This window comes from Triticum dicoccoides, unplaced genomic scaffold, assembly GCF_002162155.2.
Source record: "Triticum dicoccoides isolate Atlit2015 ecotype Zavitan unplaced genomic scaffold, WEW_v2.0 scaffold179805, whole genome shotgun sequence".
In the NCBI taxonomy this organism is placed as follows: Eukaryota; Viridiplantae; Streptophyta; class Magnoliopsida; order Poales; family Poaceae; genus Triticum; species Triticum dicoccoides.
This window is the reverse complement of record NW_021225456.1, coordinates 2475-13673: the sequence shown is the minus strand read 5'-3', so window position 1 is coordinate 13673 and position 11199 is coordinate 2475. Positions and strand designations below refer to the sequence as shown.

General features: G+C 46.2%; 2 pseudogenes; both read left to right on the top strand.

The window, feature by feature from the left end:
- Positions 1–4599: 4599 nt before the first annotated feature.
- On the top strand, positions 4600–6859 carry LOC119344686 (annotated as a pseudogene).
- Positions 6860–10711: 3852 nt separating this feature from the next.
- LOC119344687 lies at positions 10712–10850 on the top strand (annotated as a pseudogene).
- Positions 10851–11199: the final 349 nt, after the last annotated feature.

Below are 11199 nucleotides of genomic sequence, written 5' to 3'. Positions count from 1 at the left end.
AGTACACACATTTGTCAGCTTCGTTCACAACAAAGCCTGCAGCTGTTAAAGTTCTTTCGAATTTCTCATGCCACTGTTTGGGTGCTTGCTTGAGTCCATACAAAGACTTCAGCAACTTGCACACTTTCCCTTCCTGACCATCTATTACAAACCCATCTGGTTGTTCCATATAAATTTCCTCATCCAACTCTCCATTTAGGAAAGCAGTCTTAACATCCATTTGATGAACGAGAAGACCATGTGAGACAACTAGTGAAAGTAGAACTCGAATAGTGGTCAGTCGAGCCACAGGTGAGTAAGTATCAAAGAAGTCTTCACCTTCTTTTGGGTATAACCCTTTGCCACGAGCCGAGCCTTGTACTTTTCAATAGTACCATCAGGCCTAATGCTAGGGTGGAATCCGGCGAAGCCCTTGCAGAGGTGGGCGAAAAGGGTCGTGCATGCCACCGCATTCGGCGTGAAGTCCGGGAGATGGAAGTCGTAGGTGTGCATGATGTCGTTGAAGAAATCTGAGAAAGGGGGTGTAGAGCCCGCAGGAGAAGTAATTGACAAAGAAAGGATAAATATTCAGGCCAGGCTTGGTGAAGGGAGCGGGGATGACCTTCGTGGCGGGATGCCTCGTCGTCTCCCTACCCCACAAGCACAGGAACTGGTCCCAGAGCGTGAGCACGTCGATTGCCGGAGGAAAAAGGGCACGCTTCTTCCGCAGCTTCACCAGCTCACTCTTCGGCACCTCCTTCCACGTGGCAGCTTTGGCTGCTCCCTTGCCCTTGCTAGCTTTGGGCGCCATGGCGGCTTAGGAGGAGCAGTGGATCGAGAGGCAATGGAGGCGTGGCGGTGGCAAGCGGGGGCGTAGAGCTCTGGTTCGGGTTTGGGGAAGAAGAGGGGAATTGCGGTTCCAAGATTGGGAGAAGCAGAGAAGGTAAATGAGTAGTGCCCCTGCGGTTTTCCCCTTTTTATGGGGAAGGCGCGGGCCAGCTCTTGCCACATCCATCCCGTGCACGAACCCCACGTCATGCGCTCGACGTGGGTTGTGGGAAGCGCAACTAACAGAAAGATCGTGGCAATCGATCTCTGCCACGCTCGCCCGCACACTGCCTTGGGCCTGGCCCAACTACGCCTTGCGCTTATGTGTGACCCACGCCCCGGGGCTCCTATCGGTGTACAAAAGTATAGGTACTTTTGTACCCTTACTAGTGCACGGGCAGTCACAGCCACCAAGACAGATGCTCGAAGCACGAGGGGCAAGGGGCAAGCTGGACCGCCCCTGGCAAGGGCCTTCCGAGGCAACCTGCACAAACACCAGCAAGTCCATCACCCTTGGGGCTGAGAGCTCTGACACCGTCGACAATGTCGAGACCAAGACCTGGAAAGCGCATGCTCGATAGCATGCAAATCCTCATAAAGATTGACGACCCACGGATCCACGTGGGACTAGAAGACGAAGACCCCCGGCAAGACCCTTGCCGGGGATGACTCCAAGCCCCCCGGCAAGCCTTGTCGGGGACAGCCATTGGGCCGCAGCCGGACCCGCGCTCGGCAAGGTTTTGCCACCTCACCACCACTCCAGTGCGACGATAGGCGTGCCAACTAAGCAGGCGCCTACGTGGCGGCATGCAAATCTTTGTGGAGGCTTACCATTGCGCCAACGCAGCAGCTAGTTAGCCAGCGTGGCACTGCATGCCTTGTCAACCTGGACGCGCGTTAAGGCGAGGAGGAGCGGCGAAGGATGAGATGGCCTCTGTTGCTGTCCCCAATAAAGCGAGAGGACACGTAGGCAACGCATTAAATGCGCTTGTCCTACATTGATCGAGCGATAAGCTCGTACAACTGTAGCTTGGCACCTCCTGTGTGCCACTTTGGCGACCCCCTTTGCATATAAAAGGAGGCCCAAGGCATACAGAGAGAGGATTCAGACTTTTGGACAAAGCATGCACCGTAGCTAGTTCAAAAGCTCAAGAACGCACACATATAACCAGACAAGCAGGACTAGGGTATTACGCATATTTGCGACCGAACCTAGATAAAAAAAACCTGTGTGCTAACGGCTCGACCCGCTCTTCGTGCAACTCACCCCCCGCTGAACGTAGAAACGATCCTTGTGACCCCATAGGTGATCGGTTTTCCCAACACTGATCAATAACCAATAGCAGAACCTGGATGCTCATATTATTGGCTCCTACATATTCTACAAAGATCTTTATCAGTCAAACCGCATAACAACATATGTTGTTCCCTTTGTCATCGGTATGTTACTTGCCCAAGATTCGATCGTCGGTATCATCATACCTAGTTCAATCTCATTACCGGCAAGTCTCTTTACTCGTTCTGTAATGCTTCATCGCGCAACTAACTCATTAGTCACATTGCTTGCAAGGCTTATAATGATGAGCATTACCGAGAGGGCACAGAGATATCTCTCCGATACATGGAGTGACAAATCCTAATCTCGATTTATGCCAACCCAACAAACACCTTCGAAGACACATGTAGAGCATCTTTATAATCACCCAAATGTTGTGACGTTTGATAGCACACAAGATGTTCCTCTAGTATTCGGGAGTTGCATAATCTCATAGTCAGAGGAACATGTATAAGTCATGAAGAAACCAGTAGCAATAAAACTTATCAATCATTATGGTAAGCTAACATATGGATCTTGTCCATCACATCATTCTCTAATGATGTGATCCCGTTCATCAAATGACAACACATGTTTATGATCAGGAAACATAACCATCTTTGATTAATGAGATAATCAAGTAGAGGCATACTAGGGACACTTTGTTTTGTCTATGTATTCACACATGTACTAAGTTTCCGGTTAATACAATTCTAGCATGAATAATAAACATTTATCATGATATAAGGAAATATAAATAACAACTTTATCATTGCCTCTAGGGCATATTTCCTTCAAATTCCTCTTGTATCCAATGTTATATCTTGTACACCATGATTCTGGCCCATGAGTATTCTCTTAGGACAACTCCAACGCGCCAACGTGTTTTGTCCGTGTGCGTCCATTTGGGTCAAAACAGACAGAAATCACAGCCCAACACGCCAAAGCAAATGGACATTCGTCTGTTTTCCGTCTGTCCATGACCTATTTCCGGTCCAAATTTGTGTCGGGATTTGCATTAGCACGACGTCTGTGGCACAACATCCATTCTCTCCTGCCCCTCCATAGCCGACACTTTCGGACATGCCGCCATCGCCGCCGCCTCCTACTTCCGGTTGCTTGAATGTTGCCCAAGCTGCCACCCACATCCGCACACTTCCCCCACCGCCGTGCCGCATCTGATGCCTGCTCTTGCCGGTGTTGGTGGCCTCTTTTCGCTGCCGTCATAGCACCTCCATGGCCTAGCCACCCGCTCACCTCCTCCGCCGCCTGCCTAGCTCCAAGCCCACCATCCTCGCTCGACGGCTGCCTCCACTTTGACAGGTCTGCTTCCTGTAGGGGCAGAGGAGCAGGCCTCTTCACCGGAAGATTTCTTCGCCACGCCCTCAAGGTGTTCGATGTTTCACCCGCAAGGTACCATTATAGTGAGGATGAGTTCTTTCTAATTAACTTCATGTGTTCATCGGACGATTCATCGTCGTACGATGATGATTTTGTTGTTGCGACTATAGTCGTCAGTGACCACATTGCCAGGCATCAACTAAGGTTTAGGCAATCGTTCACAGGCCATGCTCGGGCGTCGAATCGCAGTGGGGAGACCAAACATTTTCTACTCTTCGCCGGTTACTTTCAGTGCATGTCTGCACTCTTTAATCCGAGGCTTTTCCGATGCCGCTTCCGGTTGGCTAGACATGTGTTCAACCGTATTCTGCAGGGAGTGATGACATATGATGATTATTTCATATGATTATTTCGTTGGCTTCTCCTCTTAACAGAAATGCACTACAACTATTCAGGTAGTTGCATATGGAATTTTCGGTGATCTTGTTGATGAGTATATCCGCATGAGTGAGTCCACATGTCTTGCATCATTGTACAAGTTATTCAAGGCTGTGGTAGCAGTCTTTGACCCGTAGTACTTGAGAGTGTCAAATGTTGTGGATATAGCCCGGTTGTGGGCGATCAATGTAGATAGGAGTTTCCCGGGAATGCTTGATAACATAGATTGTATGCACGGGAAGTGGAAGATTTGCTTGGCAAAGGCAATATAAGGGGCCAAAGGTTGAACTATCATGCTTGAAGTTGTGGCTTCACAAGATCTCTGAATTTAGCACTCTTTTTTGTCATGGCTAGTTCTCACAATGACATCAACGTGCTTCAGCGCTCTTCATTGTTCGGAAGGCTGGCAGAACAAACTACCTATAGGTCAACTATAAGATCAATGACCACCACTTCAACAAGGGATACTACCTAGCTGATGGTATCTACCCTTAGGGGTCAACTCTTGTGAAGACAATCTCCAATCTATTGGAGAGAAGAGGGCTAGGTTTGCCAAAGCACAAGAGAGTGCTAGGAAGGATGTGGAGCGTGTTTTTTGTGTACTTCAACCTTGATGGGTGATCCTTCGGTATCCTGCTAGAACTGGAAGCACCAAGAAGTTATGTGAGGTGGTGACTACTTGTGTGATCATGCACGACATGGTTGTAAAGGATGAGCATGAGGATCAAATCTTCGACCAAGTTTTTCAATTTCAGGGTGAAAATGTTGTGAGTGAGTATGGACCGGCAACGTTTGCACAGTAGTTCAACCAATTTCATCATGAAATGTGTGATTGGGCAACTCATATTTAACTCCAGAATGATTTGGTTGAGCATATGTGGACTCATTTAGGCAACCAATAGACATATCGGTTCTTTTTCTTTGCATGCGTTTGTAACCATTTAAATTTCATTTGGTTTGTAAACTATGAAATTTTTATTTGGTGATAAACTATTTATTATTGTGGTACTATGTTATTTATTTGGTTGTAACTAAAATATGTACATTGTTGCTTTTTTAAATATATGCATGCAAGCTTGTGCACATTGGGCCGCCGGCCGGCAGGCCGGACCAAATGGGTCGGCAGATTGGGCGCACCGCAGACGCAAAGACGTGCATGGACGCCGCCCCTTTGGCCGACCGAAATGGACAAAACCTTTTGCGTCGGCCCGTTGGAGTTGCTCTTAGGCTTCCCTCTGTGAAGCAAATTACTTCTTTCTTCAAAATTACCAAAATTCTAGATCATGAGTATGTACATATAATGCATGGAGGATGTTTTACTTGAAAGGGAGGATAACCCCCGACCTCAGCATCAGGACGATGCATGGAGGATGTGCGTACAGACATTCATGCGCATGTGTGTGTGATTTCTGTGTGACTACTGTGTGACTACCTTGGCGTTCTCTGCAGAACTAGGCTTTTGTCAAGTCAGTCTAGATCCCTCTGTGTATTTTTTAAAAAGTATATTCGACAGTAGACGATTTCCCTATATTTTACATTATTCTTCTTTCTTTATTTACTGTGGGGATTGTTTGTGGTAAAGAAAGAAACAAAATCCTCCACCTATAGTGGTCACGTACAATTTATTTTTAAAAGAGTTCTCTCTTGTTATTTGGTGTCGCAGGATAGTGGCATGTCAAAGAAAAGGTTGATAGAGAGCCTAAGGAAGATAGAAGACATAATAAGTGAAGCACATCAAATTTTGGATAAGCTTAGCTTGTCAAGCATAAGTAATGGCAATAGAAGGCAGACAATGGTTGTTAATAATCCAACCACTGCAGTTTCTCCACATAAAGTATTTGGTCGAGATAATGATTGTGACAAGATCATAGCAATGCTTCATGAAAAGAACAATGATCTTCACCCGAGCACCAGCAACGGTCTATGCTTTTCTGTAATTGGCATACATGGAGTTGGTGGGTCAGGGAAATCTACCCTTGCACAATTAGTTTATGCCCATGAGGAAAAAGACAAGAAAGACAACAAGGAAGGTTACTTCGACCTTGTTATGTGGGTCCATGTCTCTCAGAGTTTTAGGTTGCTCGACATCCTCAAGGAGTTGTATGAGGCAGCTTCAGAGCCCTCAATTCCATAACCCGACTGCTTTGGTAAAAGAATTGGAGAGAAAACTAAATGGAAAGCGATTCCTTCTGATACTAGATGATGTATGGTGCAATAATGATGTCAGTGATCAAAATCTACCAGAGTTACTTTCTCCACTTAAGGTTGGAAAGAGAGGAAGCAAGATCCTAGTGACGACTCGAAGTAAATATGCATTACCAGATCTATGTCCTGGTGTGAGGTATACTGCCATACCAGTACCTGAGTTTGATGACACCGCCTTCTTTGAATTATTCAAGCACTATGCCCTCGAAGATGGCCAAGATCAAAGCATGTTCCATAAAATTGGGGTTGAGATTGCAAAAAAGCTGAAGGGGTCACCTCTAGCAGCTAGAACAGTGGGAGGAAATTTACGTCGACAACCAGATGTCGACCATTGGAGAAGAGTCAGAGATCAAGACCTTTTCAAGGTATGGGGAGGGCCTCTGTGGTGGAGCTACTATCAGCTTGGTGAGCAGGCTAGGCGTTGCTTTGCTTACTGCAGTATTTTTCCTAGGAGACATCACTTGCACCGTGATGAATTAGTTAGACTGTGGGTGGCAGAAGGGTTCATAAGAAGCACAGATGAAGGGGTGGATATTGAAGATGTTGGTCAGGAAATCTTCAATGACCTATTGTGGTGATCTTATCAACTTGCGGCATGTACGCAGCGGTCCCGGACTGAAATTTTCAAACATCAGTAGGCTTGTCTCACTCCAAACATTCCCACCATTCGAAGTAAGTCGTGAACAAGGCCAGGAGGCAAAGCAGTTGAGGTACCTAAACAGGCTCAGCGGCAATCTGATTATCATATTTTAAACTCGAGAAGTGCAACGATGGGTTTATGAAGTCTTGTCAAACAGACGGACATCCAAACTGGCAAAAGATTCAACACATCCCCAGGAAATATATTGGTTGATCCAGCGGGTAAGATCCTTTTTTGTCTTCCTTTACCATGTAGAGCGTTTGTTGCATCAGGAATTACAAGTGCTTGTGTTTGTTAATACCTCTCTCTGTTTTCCTGCCAGATTATATATAGTCTGACGAGGACTTGAACCGTAGTCAGAGCAATTGCTGCCTCTTAACTTGACGCTGGGTTGGGCGGACGTGTGATTCATACCTGTTTCTGGGTTGATTTGTGCTTCTGTGAGTTTCTTCTATCTATCTATTCCAAAAAGAATGTAGTATGATTTCCACTTGTTAAGTCGGTTGCTATGATTTGGGACTGACACTGAATAACAACGGGCGTTGTAATGTCAGAAGAGGTGAATGAATTTGTCAGTCTACATTTTAATTGGTTACGGCTATTTATTTTTTTTACAAAAATTGCGGGGAGGCTATCTATTTAAATTTAATTTAGTTGGTGCGTTAAAGCTAACTAACACCCGCACATACGGTTAATTACAACCATATATAATTACCCTTGTTACGTCGACAGAACCATAGTTACCAAACTGAAACTGAAACTGAACAAACAAATCAGCAGCAGGAAGAAGAGCAATCAGTTTCAGTTTCAAAACCTGAAACTTGCCTGACTGACTGCGTGTGTCATTCAAATTTCAGTCATAACTACACTACATTTTGGCTCCATGTTTATTTGCACAAGGAAGAAGGAATACATGTATGATCTAATCCATGAGGGCGCCCAAAAGGAGCTTGCTCAGATCCGATGTGATGCTTTTTTTTCTTCAGAAAAATTACAAAGGGACCGTATTGCTCGACTGATTTGCCGCTTCTTTGCTCTGCATTCAGTTTCAGAACCTGAAGCTGAGCTGACGTTGCTGTCATTGAGTTTCTGAATTTTGGCTCCATTTGTTTACTTGTTTCACCTCCTTTTTTCAATTAAAAAGAACAAAACTTAACAAGGAATACGGAATGTGGATTAACAAAAATAGAGAGCAGAGGAAGAGCGACGAAGAAGACATGCACCAGGGAACCATGATTCTCGCTTCTCACGTCCAAAATGATGGCCGCACGCCACGCTAGCCACCCCAACTAACTGGTTCAAGTTGACGAAGTACAACGTGAAACATAGACAAACACACAGCAGCGACAAAACTTAAAACCAGTTCACGGAATTTCCAAAAAACTTTTGTTCCTTCTACTGGTTTTTTCGGGTTTTCTTCAGTCTTTTTCTGTTATTTTGTTTTCTTTACTTTTTTTCTTTTCTTTTTAAGTTAAAATATTGTTCAGAATTTTGAAAAAAATTATTGTTGTCAAAATTTGTTCATATTTTTGAAATAATGTTCACATTGCCAAAATTTTGTTCGCAATTTCAAAAAATGTTCCTGTTTTCATAGTTTTGGTTACAATTCAAAAAGATGTTCCAAATTCCAAATTTTGTTCACACTTTTAAAAATTGTTCTCAATTTAATAAAATGTTTGGAATTTCGAAATTTGTTCATCGCTTAAAAAATGTTTTTGGAGTTTTGTTCATGTTCTGAAAAATGTTCGAAATTCATATTTCTTTCACATTTTCAAAAATTGTTCGGACTGTTAAATTTTTTTCGAAATTTCCAAAGAAAATCATGTAGAAAAAGGCTGGGAGGTTCAAAATTTTGTTCGCTTTTTTCAAAAAATGTTCACATTTTCAAAAGAAATGTTCTCAGTTTTAAATTTTGTTTGTGTTCTGAAAAAAGTTTACAATTTTAGATTTTGTTCATTTTTCTAGGGCTGGGAGGAAACAAATAACCAAGAATCGAAACTTGGTTTGGAAACCAAAAAATAATACTCCAAAATATTCATTTTCGGGAAAGTACCCCATCGTACCCAGTAAGTATTTGGGCAGGGCAAAAACAGGAATGGCAAATAAAATCATGCCACGCTCAGTATCAGGACACGCGCGCGTAACATTCCTACAGGAGATGACGGTCCGCCTCCTCCTGCTCTACACAGTACACTGGTGAGAGCTGGCGTCAAATCACCGGGTACACTGGACCATCGATGATGGATGGAGTGATGCCTGAAGACAATGTCCAGGATGATGGAATAGCTGCCTGGAATGCACATGTATCCTTTTTTTCGATAAAGGGCTTTTATTATCTCGAAATGTAGCATCAAGCGAATACAAAGCATTATGAGTAACACCCGGCCTCTGCATAATTAGGATGCAGTTCTGTCAGAAGCTTCAGTACCTGTTTGTTGCCCCCAGGCTGTCAAAACCTGGTATAGCCCAGTTGCTAGCGAGACAATGATTCAGGTGGCCAGATGGATAAACGCAACCGGGAAGTGGCCTTTGCTCCTCTGATAAGCAATGAACCTTCTTTCACCATGACTGAAACTGCAACAAACGTTGACAAGCTTCCGGACTCAGTTGAAGAAAATGCAGATAGTGGAGATGCTTCTCTGATTGTGAGCCACAAAGAGAAGAAGAAGAAAGGTGCAGGTGAGACTGCACTGCACACACAACCGTCCGGCGCAGCACCAGGACCAACCGCTATGATGTGTTCAAAGCTCCATCGACGGCCGAAGGGCGTCAATACAAGAGCAAGGTCAAGCCTCGCCAGGTCCCCGCAGCTCCAACACAGATCACCACGACCTCGACGACCTCCGCCCATCCCACTGCTCCAGGAGATCGGCACTGCACGCTGTGGCATCCCACTGCTCCAGGGCGTCAATACAAAGGAGAGCGCGCCCTCCTCCTCCACCTAGTTCCCATGTCCCGCCAAGTACAATGGAATGTACTGGTGTGGAACAGCGGCGGATCCAGGAATTCAACTTTGGATGTTCAATTTTTTTCACTCTAAGAGCATCTCCAATAGAAGATGTAAAACACGAGATATAAAAATTTACATCTCTAAAAAAATGCTTTTTTGCATCTTTAAAAAGGATCAACTCCAGCAGATGATGCAAAACGAAGATGTAAAAGAGCAACTCCAATAGAATATGCATGTTAAACGTGTACGTCAAGTTGTATAGTTAGGATTAGATTGAGTTAGTTGTGCGGGTTATTCTTATCTAATCCCAGCACACGTTGTAATCCTAACTACCTGTATCTATCCTGTACTATGTACGTGAATATAAATAGAGGAGAGGCCGGTGGTAATCACCACGGCAAAACAATCTTTCTGACTTGGTATACAGAGCCAAAGATCCAATCTCCCTTCTTCCACCATGACGGGCACCACCCCTACTTCCCACACCGGCACCGCTGGCGCCCTCACCACCCTCAACGCCAGCACCTTGTCCGTCGGCTCCTCCACTTCCGCTCCGATCTCAGTCACCTCGCTCGGTAGCCTGATCACTTTGCGCCTTACGTGCGAGAACTTCCTGCTATGGAAGACCCAAGCCGTCCCCGCCCTTGCTGCAAACGGCCTGTTCGGCTATGTTGCCGGCACCAACGCAGCCCCGCCGCACACCATCAAGGAAGGAACTGGTGATGCAGCCGTCGATGTGGCCAATCCAGAGTTCCTTCGCTGGTACCAGCAGGATCAGCTTGTCATGATCGCCCTTCTCGGGTCCATGACCGAGGACATCCTCGGCCAGATGACCCAGCTGACGACCCCCGCTGCCGTTTGGACTGCACTGCATGACATATTCGCGTCGCAGAATCGCGCCCGCATCATGCAGCTCAGGTATCAGCTTTCCAACCTGAAGAAGAAGGACCTCTCTGCCTCCGACTACTACCGCAAGATGAAGGGGTTCGTTGATGCAATGGCTTCCATCGGCAAGCCCCTCACTGACGATGAAGTGCTCGGCTACATGCTCGCCGGCCTGGGCTCCGAGTTCGAGCCCCTCATCGTGTCGATCACGGCGCGGGATGATCCAGTAAGTCTCAGCAGTTTCTATGCGTACCTCCTTAGCGCTGAACTTCGCCTGGAGCAGCAGAACTCGTCAGGTGAAATCCATCCTTCCGCCAACGCTGCTGCTCGTGGCAATGATCACGGCGGCAATGGTGCACGCGGTGGATATGGCGGACAAGGCGGTGGACATGGCGGACAAGGCGGTGGACAGGGGCGTGGCCGCGGCAACGGCCGCTCCAACCTGAAGTGTCAGGTGTGCAGCAAGTTTGGCCATGACGCCCTTCACTGCCGCAATCGCTTCAACCATGCCTTCCAGCCGGAGGACAACAGGGAGCATTCCGGCAACTCGGCCAACACCGGCTCGTACTCTGTCGATCCTCACTGGTATGCGGACACCGGTGCGACGGACCATCTGAC